General features: G+C 41.5%; 1 protein-coding gene across 11 annotated transcripts in view; it reads left to right on the forward strand.

Moving 5' to 3' along the window:
• heph (polypyrimidine tract-binding protein 1 heph) overlaps positions 1 to 12,881 on the forward strand; it is a 365,110-nt gene that overhangs the window by 108,126 nt on the left and 244,103 nt on the right. Inside the window, exon 2 of one of the 11 annotated variants that reach the window (XM_067358876.1) lies at positions 3,885 to 3,935. The exons of the other annotated variants lie outside the window; for them this stretch is intronic. The gene's annotated coding sequence lies outside the window, so the exon portion shown is untranslated. The remainder of the gene's footprint in view (positions 1 to 3,884; positions 3,936 to 12,881) is intronic. 11 annotated transcript variants of the gene reach the window in all.

The following is a 12,881-nucleotide window of genomic DNA, read 5'->3' on the forward strand; positions in this document are numbered from 1 at the left end:
ATAGTCATCACTTATTCATTGAACTCCGATAATTTGAATTTATCTACGGATTTACGAGAAATTTTATATAAACAATGTTATTTAATAATTTAGATGTGAAACGACAAATGAAAGCGAAAGCTTTTATACAACTGGTTGCGTATCTGTATGTGTATGTATATGTATACATTTCGGGTCTCTAATAGTCATCGAGCTTACACATTAGTCTTCTCATTCTTTACTTCCGGCCGAAGCCCTTTGTATTCCGTGTAAATAATGTTTCCCGAGAAAAGGGAAGGTAGCCGTCATGAATAAATTGAAACTTCATCAGGGTGGGTGTCGCCCAGAGAAAGGCCTGACCGTGTTGTCTCATTAGCATGCAAATTTTGGAAGGGCGGTGTCAGATGCTTTTCCTTGTAAATTTGTACTTCTTTCGCGTCTTCCTTCTCCTTTCTTCATCTCGCTCTCTTCGCTCAAATTTTCTAATGCCAAGTCATTTCGTCGATTCTCGTGTCAGCAGTGTCGCGTAATTGCTACCAGTTATCTCATCCGGGATTACATTACTTGATAACGCACGTTTGCGCCAGCGATTCTCGAGGTCTGCTTATCAAATTGGAGTCGGTGTGTAAACTGCCGTGTCGATTATATTTGCAGATTCGTTAGCCTCATCTCACTGTTTTAAAGAAAATTAATTGTTAAGCTTGTGGAGGGGAATAAAGTGCTATTTTCTTTTGGAATATCTGGTATTAATTCCACGATATACGAAGGTATACAAAGATGGGCAATAATAATAATCACAATCATAAATACTCGCAAATGATGTAGCAGGGTTACCATCGTTTCCGAGTTTCGTTTGTTAAGATGGTAGAGATATCCCCGCGGCACGGTATAATAAGGTAAAACGCAACCCAATTGGTTATCATAACCAGAAGGAATCTTGTTAAGAAGGAAATATGTTGCTCCGCGATGGAGACATCCCTGTTTCTTGCTTATATTCGCCGTTCTTTCTTCCTCCTTTATTGCACCGCGAGGAAAAGCATAGAAATTTGAATTATTACTCATTAAAGTCTCGTGCCGCGAGAATAAAGGGCGACTTCCGCAGCGCGGAAGGACGCGGGAGGATAGGCGCGATTATAAATTCGTGAGATAATGGCGGCGCGGTACTTTTAATTAAAAAGCCGCGCGGCTCGGTGCCACCGCGAATTACGTTAATACGGGGGAAACTTACGCCTGGCGATGGGCAAACGTTGTAAAATTCGCCGTCCCCTTGATCTCTGCGTTTGCGGTGCTTATCGCTTTCATCTCGATGCCGGCAAACGACAAATAACGAAGACGTGGTACGAGAAATTCGTAGCGTGCATATTTTTTGTTTCAAGGAATTATTGTTGAGCATATTTCACTGAGCTTATTGTCAAGTACAAGGCTTAGCATTCTTATTTTATGGGAAAAACATCTTCCTGAAATTTTGAAGAATTTGTTCTATCCACAAAACAAAATTTGATCAGCATTTGAAATATTAATCGACAGGAGATGACAGTTAAAGTAGTTGGCGAGCGAAATGTGCTAAATTTAGGCAGAGCATCGTATGCGAAGCCCGAACAGGAGAATTTCAGGGCCTCCCCATCGTTGTCTGTCTTTCCGCAGTTACTAGCGCAATGTCGTGGAAACTTCGACTGTGAAAGTTGGAGCTTTGGCTACGACAAGTTGGATCGGCAAAGTTACCCCTGGAACGTCCTCGCCTCTCGCAGTCTTCGTCTTCCTACGAAGGCGTTTCGAATCCATCCTCGTCGTTGTCGTCGTGTTTCGTTCTGAAACGCCGGAATTGTTCTAGAACTGTGTAGGGACGAAGGGCTGCGAAAATGTCGGGTGTTTTCGTTTCTGGCGCTAAGGACACACAATTCTCGAGCGCGCGCGTAAAAGTACTCTTTCTGCTCTTCGCTCCGTTCTTCAACCATCATCCTTTTTCTTTTTAGTTGAAATACGCATGAAAACATGTGGGCGTTACGGAAATTCTGAAACATCCTCGACGATGGTATGCGAGTGACATTTTCGTTCGTGACTTGTTCGCGTTTACTTAATCGCGAAAATTTCCGGGCAGGATAATACAGACCCGGGCATGGAAGGATTTTCTGCAATTTCGAAATGTCAAACGGTTGAACCAAATGCTGAAATAAATGGCAAACGCGTATTTGGAACGCGATCAATATGTATACTCGTTTCATGCGTTATTTACAGAGGTGATTTTATATCATTTTATAATTTTTTTTTACATCATCAACAACGATAGTAACAAACTTCGATATTGACGGGAAAAGAATGGGAATAAAAAATAAAAATCAAGATAACAATGCAATAAGCGTTATTTTGAAGTGCGTTCAATTCTATGCAAATGCGTATATAAAAAAAAAGCATAGACATCTCGGTTATACGTTGGCTATTTTAATTTCAAGCAACGGGCGTTTCGTGACGCGAACGTTTCACGGGTTAATTTGTTCGGTGACGGTGCGAAACCGCTGTCACGCATCGCCGTCGCATTTCGCTTCGCCGCGCGTTCCCATTCGCGATGCAACGAAACGCGAGCGAGCACCCACGTGCGATTTGCTGCAACACGTACGCGACAGCCGGCGTGGAAACGAGCGGCGTGCGTGGCGCGCCACGATGAAACGTGCGCCGGGAACGTCGCGGCGCGCGGAACGCAGCCTCCGGGCACCTGTTACACGACCGTGACAAATCTTGTAACGGTTCGCTGCACGCAGGCCGCGATAAAGCCCTTAGCCACGGTGACCGCGCGAATTGTCAGTAAATTATTAGGCTGCTATCGCCTGCTGATGCTGACGGTAATCGCTTTATGTAATCTTTCGCGTTTTTTAACAATCTCAGTTAAATAACTCTCATTTTCATCGACTCCTGCGTTGCATTTAGACGAGAAATAAAAACGCCTTTCAGAATTTTAATTTTAATGATAGAATTTTTTAACGTTATAAATCTTAATTTTGCTTACATACGTATAAAATTTAGGCGAATTACATGGTTCGCAACGCGATGTATTTCTTAACAAAATGTTGCTTTAACTAAAATATATCGAAGCATCAATACTTTATCGAGCTCGAAGCGATTGAGGAAGGAATTTGATTACTGGAATTACAGAAATTCCGAATTTTAATTCAAGATTTAATTGTTTAATCGCAAGTTTTAGCAGGCTCGCCAAACCCCCGAATTTATTTCGCTGGACTTAAATGCAAGCGTGTAAATCTGCCATGTCGCGACTATGTAGTAGTGGTGTTACGTTCGCTTTATGTGACAGTTACGAAAGTTTCGCGTTTAGCGTAGATCCGGTTACATCCAGTGCTTCTTCCGGACTCTGGCAAACTTCCGCCAATTTCTCGCTCGAAACTCGGGGAATTTTTCGTCGCCCCTGGAGCGTGTAAATCTCGTAAGGAGAGCAATCGCCATGGAACTCGGGAGAAATTTCCTAACGAAATTACAACGACTTTTCGTTAACAGAATTTGTCGATATAACGCGATTAACATACACTTTGTGCTTTTTATTATTACATGCATATTCCGGCACTGTTTATAATTGAATATTAGTTAATATTATTATATCGTAATTGTAAGCTAGATATCGTGTTTTTGATTATCGCATGCATATTCCACACTGTTACACTGTTTATATTTGAATATCGGTGAATGTTATTATAATGCAATTGTAAGCTAGATATTAATTGGCTATTTTGACATTATGTTGCCTCTTTACTGAATAATATAAATATCTCACTGTGCTAAATGTAATACTATGTGACAGTGTTTAATAATGGTAAAAGTAACGTGCGTAGGATGTTGCTGTTTTTGACGCTGCTGCACCACGAAACCGATCGATCTTGATCTTTTTATCTTTATTTCAGGTGAGTTTGTTTTCCGTGGCTTGAGGGACGAGACTTTGGCGTGGCGAGTTGGTGAGTTAAGGTCAAAAGTTTCGTAAAGATCTCCCTCGTTGAACGCGGAGTTTTGCTAGCGAAAAGATTTCTACTAGTTTAGCATTAAAATCGTGTTGCGATAGCTTCTCCACCTCCATCGAAAGTGAGAACATATTGAGTGCTCACGATTTAACTGCCAATTGCAAAAAGACCAATCGCGTCGCATTATTGCACGAATTTCCAAACCGGGTGAACTGGTTTCTCGTGCAAATTCAGGTGGACTTTAATTTATGATTATTTTAGTTAAAAAATACATTTTTATCGCGGACACAATTTCCTTTGCTTGCAAATATAATACCTGCATTTTTGGAGTATGTCTATTTGTACAAACGCACTCGGAAAAGTTCACACAGTGTTTGCAGGCTTCGAGATTAGGATGCTTATTATGCTGGAAAAATTCTGTTTGCCGCCGAGCGAACAATTCGCTCGTTTTTACGTGCAAACTGTGAGAACGCGTTTGCCCAATGTTCGCCGAAGTAAGCAAAAAAGTCCGCTGCCGTCCGCAGCGGGATTGGGTCGAAACGAGCGCGGACGATTGGGAAATCGATGGGGCTGTGTCGAGAGTAGTCGCGAAATTCTAAATAACCGATTGCACCCTCGGGTGCAGCAGCCGATTACCCCGCGGTCAAGGCGCGCGCGTATTCTTCGAGTAGCATTCGCGCGGGGAGAAAACGGCCGCGGCTGCATTACGCATTTACAAAACGTAATTGCATTCCTCAATCTGCAGGCCCGAGCCCTCGTTGGTTTCTTCATGAGTTCCTCGTTTCGCTCACTTCTTTCCTTATTGCCGAGCGCGCGCGGGCGCTGGCGAGCAAGTGCGATCTTCGCGATATGCGATACGGTCCTGTCTAAAAATCCCGGCCGAGATAACTTATTTCTCTTCGCCCCTGGTACTTTCCGCGAATGTGAAATGTTTCTCATCTCGAGATTAAAATAAATATTGGAGTGCGTTAGAAATGCGTTTTTCGGCGCGGAGTGCGTGCAGCACAATCAAACATTATTTATCACGTTGAATTAACAAAGCACTGCATTTTGCAGAAAACTATTTAAAATATACAAGATTTTTGATGGTTTTTGTGCACTCATTTTAGAGCCATATTTTTTCTTATCGCGGTAGAAAAAGCACGTTGATAAGATACATTCAATAGATAATCTGTAACGTTTGTCGTTACACTTAGACTCTTTGCTAGTAGTTGATTTTCGGAAATTATGAAACCGCCTGAGACGTGCGACGGTTCTCCGGCAAACATATTATCTCGGTAACGAAGCCATGGAAATTAATTACAACGCCTGACTCGACCCACGATGTGGGCACGTGCTGGGGTTTACGCGATTAATAACTGTAATATATGACTTGAATCATTTAGTTCCTCCGGTTTAAAATGACTTATTCTATAAACAGTAACAGTCTTAGTGAAAGAAACACATTCTTTTTACGGAAAATTTCTTTAAATGCTGTGCAAATAATAATTTATTTATCAATCAAATTAAAATTAATTGAAATAAATTAGATCGAATTAAAATAAATGACGATTTGCACAATAGTATATAATTTGAAATTATGGTCTGAAATTGTATTAACGAAAAGAAGGAAAAGTTTATTTTAATCGCACTTGCATTTACTCTTTTATATGTTTCCACTGAATTATTCAGTTTTTAATAGCGCATCGGATCGCATATTGTTTCGCGAGCCATCATCGATTTCCCGCGCGGTGCGATTCTCGTGGGAATCGCAAATTCGTTCGACGCCGGTATTCTCTCGGCATCGAAAAGCAGGTCGGAAGATGGCCGGCGAAAACGAAATTGCGTTACCGTGCAGCGCGATGCGGTGCGAGGACGGTGAGAGGTCAGGGACGGGAGACGGCGGTGGGCAGCCGGTGCGTGGAAATTTTCCCCACCTGTTGCCAAACAATTCCCATGGAAACGAAGTTACAGCCACGGTTTCCGGCGGATAAATACCACGCGTGTAGGTAACAACATACGCGCGCGCTCATCCGACAATTTGCTCGACGAGAAACGTGTTTCCTGAACGAAAATGAAGAGAAAACAGCATTCGTCGACTTGTCGCAAAAGCGACGCTCGGTCCCAGTCGCATTAACGTCGATTAACGCTGAACTCTGGTTAGAGGATCTTTTACTACCCACTTGTATTTTAGTGCTGGTATCTTGATCTGGAAAGAAAAAAAACAGATAATTCTATTTAATTAATTTTATCGATAAAACCATTCTCTGTAGTTGCATGTATTTTATAACTGCTTTATGAAAACATGTTTTTTGTGTAATAATTTTTTTCTTATTTTTTTATGTAATTTTTCCAGAAAATATTATTATGTTACACAGTAGGGAAAATTATTAAATTAATTCTGTATTGTGTTGGTGCATCAAGTAGTAACGGGCGAATAAAAGTATTTTGTATGAACGCGATACGAGCCGAGACTGACAGTTTAATTAAGAATTTACTTTAACGAATAATTGTTCATTGTCTTTGTTGCGTTTACTTGTGTTTTCAACACAACAAACGCACGAGCTATTCCGATTGCTTTTTTTTTTTAAACGTCTGATATGTTCACTATCTTTGCGATGAAAGGCGGTCGTCGAGGCGGAAGCGTTGTGTCGGGCTTAAAAATATAGAGATTTTAATTAGAGGCGTCTCTTGTCGCCGCTTCGAAGATCAGAGTTGTAATATAAGGGTTGTCGTCGCCGACGCCGTCACGGCTTGCACCGTAGGGGATGCAATATACTGAAGACCACGGGGGTCGTCTGCAAGGGGTTGCTTCACGTCGGGCCGTGGCGATGCGATTTATATTTTTTAATCAGCACTCTCTCATTCCTACCAGTCTTGCAGTTAGTAATTTTTAATTTTCTTTTCTCTCTGATAACGCAAGTACAAACCGAACCCAACAAGTAAGCAACTGCTTGTCATACTTAGCATTTTTTCGAAATTATAAAAATGTAAAGTTTATGTTAATTGCGTTTCCTGCGCTAAGTGCAACTTTGCTGTCTGCTCGGTCTTTCCGGATTAATCGTTACATATTGAGCGATTTTGAATATCGAATAATTTACGTTTTCGAATAACATTAATTCAATGAACGAAACAAGATGATATTTTTAAGCAAAATGCGATGAGAACAGAATGGCTACTGTTTACATTTTTAAACATGTATATAAAGAAAAATTGCCTTAGTTTTGTTAGAATTACTTGCGCAAATTTTTAAAAATTATACAAAAATCGTGAAAAATCTTTGCTCATTTTTAAAGTTTTATGTTAAACGGACATAAGTATTAATTTGCAATATTAAGGCGTTGTAAGCATCACGCTTCTCGGACAAAGAGGGACGACAATTCTCCTTTCGAGAAATAAATTGCATCGCGTATGTTCCGCCTCGCGGCGTAAGCGATGAACGTTACAAGACACGTATAATAGAATTTTTCTCCCGGCAGAGCCGCACGCGAGGACGCGGTCTGTGATTTACGGCGTATACACGGTGTCGCCAATGATGACGTCGAGTTAATCGTTATCTTCCCACGGGACTAGCCCGAGAGCTGGACAGACGCGCGATGCGGCACGTCTTCCGGGTATATGTATCTGCAGCCTGGGTGGCTACAGATATCACCTTGGCGCGCTTTATCGCTCGTTGAAGACGCGACGGGGGGGGGGGGGGCGGCCTAATAATTTACAGCGACAAGAATGCACGTCCCCGTTATTGGCCCATAAAGAACCCTCGCTATGACCGTGCTCGTTTCACCGTTATCCCCTCGTGTTTTATATCGTCGCGTACGATTCGTTAACATCGCCGAATCGCCAAGAAATAGACTTGCGAGATGGGAATTGTCGGGAATACTCTTTAAGTATCGCGAATATCGAATTTTAGTTATGTTATATTATAGTATTCTATTACTTTTTTCCAGTAATAAACCAATCAGAAAGCTAAATTTAACATAATAAATTAACTACGATGAACGTGATATACTTTCGCTATTATATAAAAAAAAAAAAACAATTTTTATCTCGTGACATTGTTCAGCATATGCTCTTTTATATGCTGGTAGTTCGCTTACAGACGACCGTTAACTCCGTCTTTATTCTTCTTGCCAGAGAAGTAGCATCGCGGCTATAAACTGCAGTTTCACGTCGATGCGTCGGCGAGAAGTCAGTGCAAAGCCGTCACGCTCGTAAACGCGATAATTTTAGGATTTTCCACTTTTTCTCGAGACGATCCCGCAGTCGTGGCGCCTCGTAAGCTATAGACATCCGGTATGCCGTTCAAGACAGGCGGCTCTAATTCAGATATGATAGAGATACCGTAACCAATATTGCTAAACGAGACGCTTTTTTTTTTTTTACGCGGTGCAGCAACTATGAATCCAACAATGTATATATGGATACATAGTGTTTGAGTGCTGTTGGGCGCGAGAAGAGCTGCGTTCCGATATTCACTGCCAATACAGAAATTTATAGTTTGGGTCACCTACCTGCAGCATTTTAATACTGGTAGTGAACATAGTTTAGCTTGGCTACAGCGGACAAATTTTAAAAAAAGTTTAAACAAAGCGTCTAAGAGTACCCTTCTTCTCCTGAATTAGTACTCCACTCTGTACTTGCATCGAAGCCGATTTCTTCGCATGCGCGAAAAAAAGCGTCTGATCTAGCAACACTGATCGTGACAGCTTGTGCTACATATATGTCGGATTATCTTTACCAGATTATTGCCGTTACGTAACAATCCACACGTGCTGTTATATGTTCGCGTATGAAGCATGCGATTTGATTGACGGCGAATTGAATTGATTTTCGGACTTTCGTATCGCACGTCGGGCTTTCTCGAGCGGCCCGATTGATGCTGCATGAAGTTAAACTAATCCTCGTCTCTTAATAAATTAAAAATAAACACGTTCGCGAAATTATACCCTGACGTGCCTTCCCATCACCGGTGACGGCGACGACACTTCAGCTTAAAGGTTCCTCCTGAGTGCCTCTTAATATTAAAGTCCGGGGACTAGCGGGCTGCCGTTATTGGCACCCTCATATTAATCCGGTTACGGGCGCTGTACCATGGAAATTTGTAGGGAGCTATAAATTTTAAAAACTCGCTCTCACGCACCTGCGTGCGCGCCACTATTTCCGACGGCTTAATTGTACGAACTGTACACAAACTGTTTTTATCCATAGGCCCGTAATTTTGAAAGGTAAATTACGTCCATCGGGCTTCATTCCGTTTTTTTTTTTTACGTAGATTTCCTCAACAAAAGTGCCGAATGATCTTTGCGCTTGCAAACTATTTTGGCTTCGACTGTCCTACGCGGATTTTTGTTTCCGCGGCAATGTCACGGAAATCTCTCGCGTAATTACGAACAAATTAATTATTGCATTAATATTTTATGGTGTGGCACGTAAATGTTAATTATGTAACACGGTTGATTATGCCCCGTTCAGCAACTTATTAATGCCTCATTATGCGTGTATGATGCGGACGTTAATTATTAATGCAAACGGCGGTGCTGCATATGCAGCTATTGTTTTAAGTGGGATTTATTGTATCCAAACGTTATTCGGCCTCATTATTTATTCAGGATTACATTGTACTCGGGGTGTCTATTGTATCCGTTGTAACTGGCAATTAAATCGACTAATGACTCGTCTAAGGATTGTCGCCTGCTCTGATTGACTATTAACAATGATGGCTTATAACGATCGCGACGCCCGATAAATACAAATTAATTAATAACTTTCATAATTGCAGGGATCGGTTGTTCGAACGGGATTAGCAAATGCTTATTAAGTTATTTCCGGTACTTAAAGATCATTAATTCATGCTTTGTCGTATTGCATTCGTGTGTGTACGTGAGAAAAATAACCCATCAGACTGGAGACTGTTTGTTATAAAAAGATGCTTTATGGCTGAGAATTTTAAACAAAATTCATGAGCTGTCTAATTTGTCTGCATCTCTTATTTTTTAAGACTATTTTATACATAAGTAACGTGTTTCACACGCCAAGACCGCGACGGACGGTGTTACTTTTTAAATAATGACCACCGCTTGAGAGTTAAATATTAGAATTGCGGGAAACGCGCTTCGTAGCGGCGTGCCGCGGAGAAACATTTCGCCGTCTAACAAATTCTCTCGAAAGCCTCTTTTTCCCCTTTTGTTTCTCAGCTTGTAACGGCCCTTCGCTCTCTTCTCGCCTCGCGTGTACCGGAAGAGATTAGTCTAAACGTCGTGCGCCGCATCGAGAAGAGAGAGAGAGAGAGAGAGAGACAGAGAGAGAAAGAGAGAGAGAGAGAGAGAGAGAGAGAGAGAAAGGAAAGGAGAAAAACGGAAAAGAGGAAACAGCATCAGAAGGGCGCTGCGGTGAGGTACTTCTTTAATTTTTCTGTCTGTGAGCAGGCTCTTTAAAGCGATTGCATGCGCGCGTTTTCCCTGATTGACTTCCACTTTACAGAGAGTCCTCTCGGTGACGCAGCGGGCGGGGGGAGACGCTTCGAAACGTCTTTCTCCTCTTTCCGCTGCATCACCACCGGAGGATTCGCGTTTATTTTGCGATGCTACTTCTCGCGCGAGTTCGCCGCCTGTAATTACTCCGGTTCGACTCTCGCTTACTTACTTTGCTCGTCCTTTCTTCATCGTCCGCCCTTCCGACGCTTTCCGCTTCTGCGATTAAGTGATTGCAACCGGGAGCAGTCTCTCGTGCTCTTTCTGCCTCGTGTCTCTGCTTGTCCTCCTTTCGCGAATAGACGATCAATTATTCTTAATTAACGATCAGTCGATAATGTCGCGGTAATCTTGTTGCGAGGACTCGCGCGTATCGTGCATTTCAAGTCATCTGTAATTGATAGCATTTTGTATATCGCACGAGAATGGAAAGTTTTTTTTTCTAGAGAAATAAGTAAGGCTGTCTGAGAATTTGTCGAAAAGATTGCCTCCAATTTTTTAAAAGGTTCCATCATATTGCATGTTGTATGAATTTTATGGTATTGTACATCTCATATTTAACACGGCTGGAGGGAAGAAATTCGTCCCCTAAGGATAATTCAATATTTGTGAGTTTGAGGGGCAGGCATCGTGTACAAATCAGTAAATGTCGGATATATAACTCGATAACTGAACATTATTTGACAATAATCAATGCGATACGCTTTATTTGGGGTGTGTATTAATTGGATAAGAGAGCACAATCTTACACGAAAAAAATAATTCTGTACCAAGTTATTATTTCTAACACGCATACTTCATAAAGCTGCAATTTATTCTACTTATTTTTATTTAACATATAGAAAAATAAGTATGTCGCATCAGTTTGATTGATTATCATCGCTTTATTCATTCTCGTTATTAGCGCAAAATTATATATTAAATATTCATTAACTACTATCGCAGAGCGAGAATCGGAAAAGTTATCCATTAGTCTTGTGCGCATTAAAAACTTGAGCGATTCGGCAAATCGGATTGGCTCGAATGCATAATGATTGTTATTCGCGACTTGCGCGACGGACGGGTGCGTTTTTATTGAGGCGGCATCGATAATGCGGGCTATTATTTTTCGCCCTATGCCTGCATTAAATGGGGGTATTAAATTGGATACACTAAAATCGAGCCGCACGTGGTCCATCCATGTCGATATGACATCTCGCGGCTTCTGGCCGATCGTTAAAACTTCTCTATGGAATGACCGCTCGTAAATCAGCGGTGGCTTCGAACGAGCCGCGGCTTCGAGCATTCGTCATACCGCAAACAAGCTTTTTTTTTTCGTTCGCGTCGGCTGATAACCGAAAAAGAACAGCACTGCGATATGAAAAAGTGACGAAAAGCTTATTGGGTTTATTCTTTTCACTCGCACTCTTTGTGCACACTACTTCCATTTTCTTTTTCTGTCCACAAAATGTGATTATTTCTCTGTTTTATCTTGAAAGCGCAACGTGCAAAAAAATGTAATTGGAGAGAACATACTTCACATCGAAGTCGACATGGGAAAACAGTCGCATAAATTAGGAATCAATTTATTTTAGTCGATGCTAAACTGCCGCTAAAATTGCGGTTTAGCGAGTGGAAAATATGTTGGGAAAATCACAGAGAGGAATGACGAGAATGGAAAAAAGTCATGTCTCTGCGCGGAAAAAAAATATGTATAAAATAGTTACCGCGGAGTCAATTATAATTTTTGTCAGCATCGGTTATTAATTAATGTTGGTCGAGTTTGAAGCGACAGTAATGTCTAGGTTGATTGAGTTTTTTGAATTTTTTTTCCATTTTTATTCATACGTTATTTTATGTCGGGCATCTGGCTTCATAATTTCTACGTGATTTTCATGCCACGTTTTAATCCGTATTTACATAAGCACAATATATACCTTGCATATTTCATGAGATTTAGCGTACAATATTTTCCTGCGGCAAAACATATATTATCTTCGATTATTTTACGTCGCATTTTTTTTTACTCTGTTTTAATAATATAATCACGTACAGATTTTTCGTCTTCGACACTTCGTCTTTATCGTTTATAATAAAAGCGTAGCGAAACTATGGCTGTTAGTATGTAACGTGAAATTCTGGCGAAGCACTGGCAAAAGTGTCCTAACGATCTTGCGACAGCGCGAGATTTTTCCGAGCGACATTTCTAGAGTGGACTTCGATTTAAAAAATTTACCGAGCGTTGACGAGTAGTCGTCGAGGATCCTCGAAGAAAATGGAATCGAAAGACGACCAGAGTTGCGTCGTGCAGAGCGTCGTTCTAGCTTCACATCGAGCGTCGGTGGCACTTAGACGTGGTTCGTTAGTTTCCGGGGTTCGCACCTGGACTTAGCGTGGGAGTTACCTGCGGCTTTCTCACCCCGGGAGTATCAGCGCACACGTTCGCAATTGCCAAGTGATTGCTCGCACGAATGCGACTTCTTTTCTAAAGCGGCAGTTACGTGGTTAGATCTTT

Source organism: Linepithema humile, chromosome 7 (assembly GCF_040581485.1).
Source record: "Linepithema humile isolate Giens D197 chromosome 7, Lhum_UNIL_v1.0, whole genome shotgun sequence".
NCBI lineage: Eukaryota > Metazoa > Arthropoda > Insecta > Hymenoptera > Formicidae > Linepithema > Linepithema humile.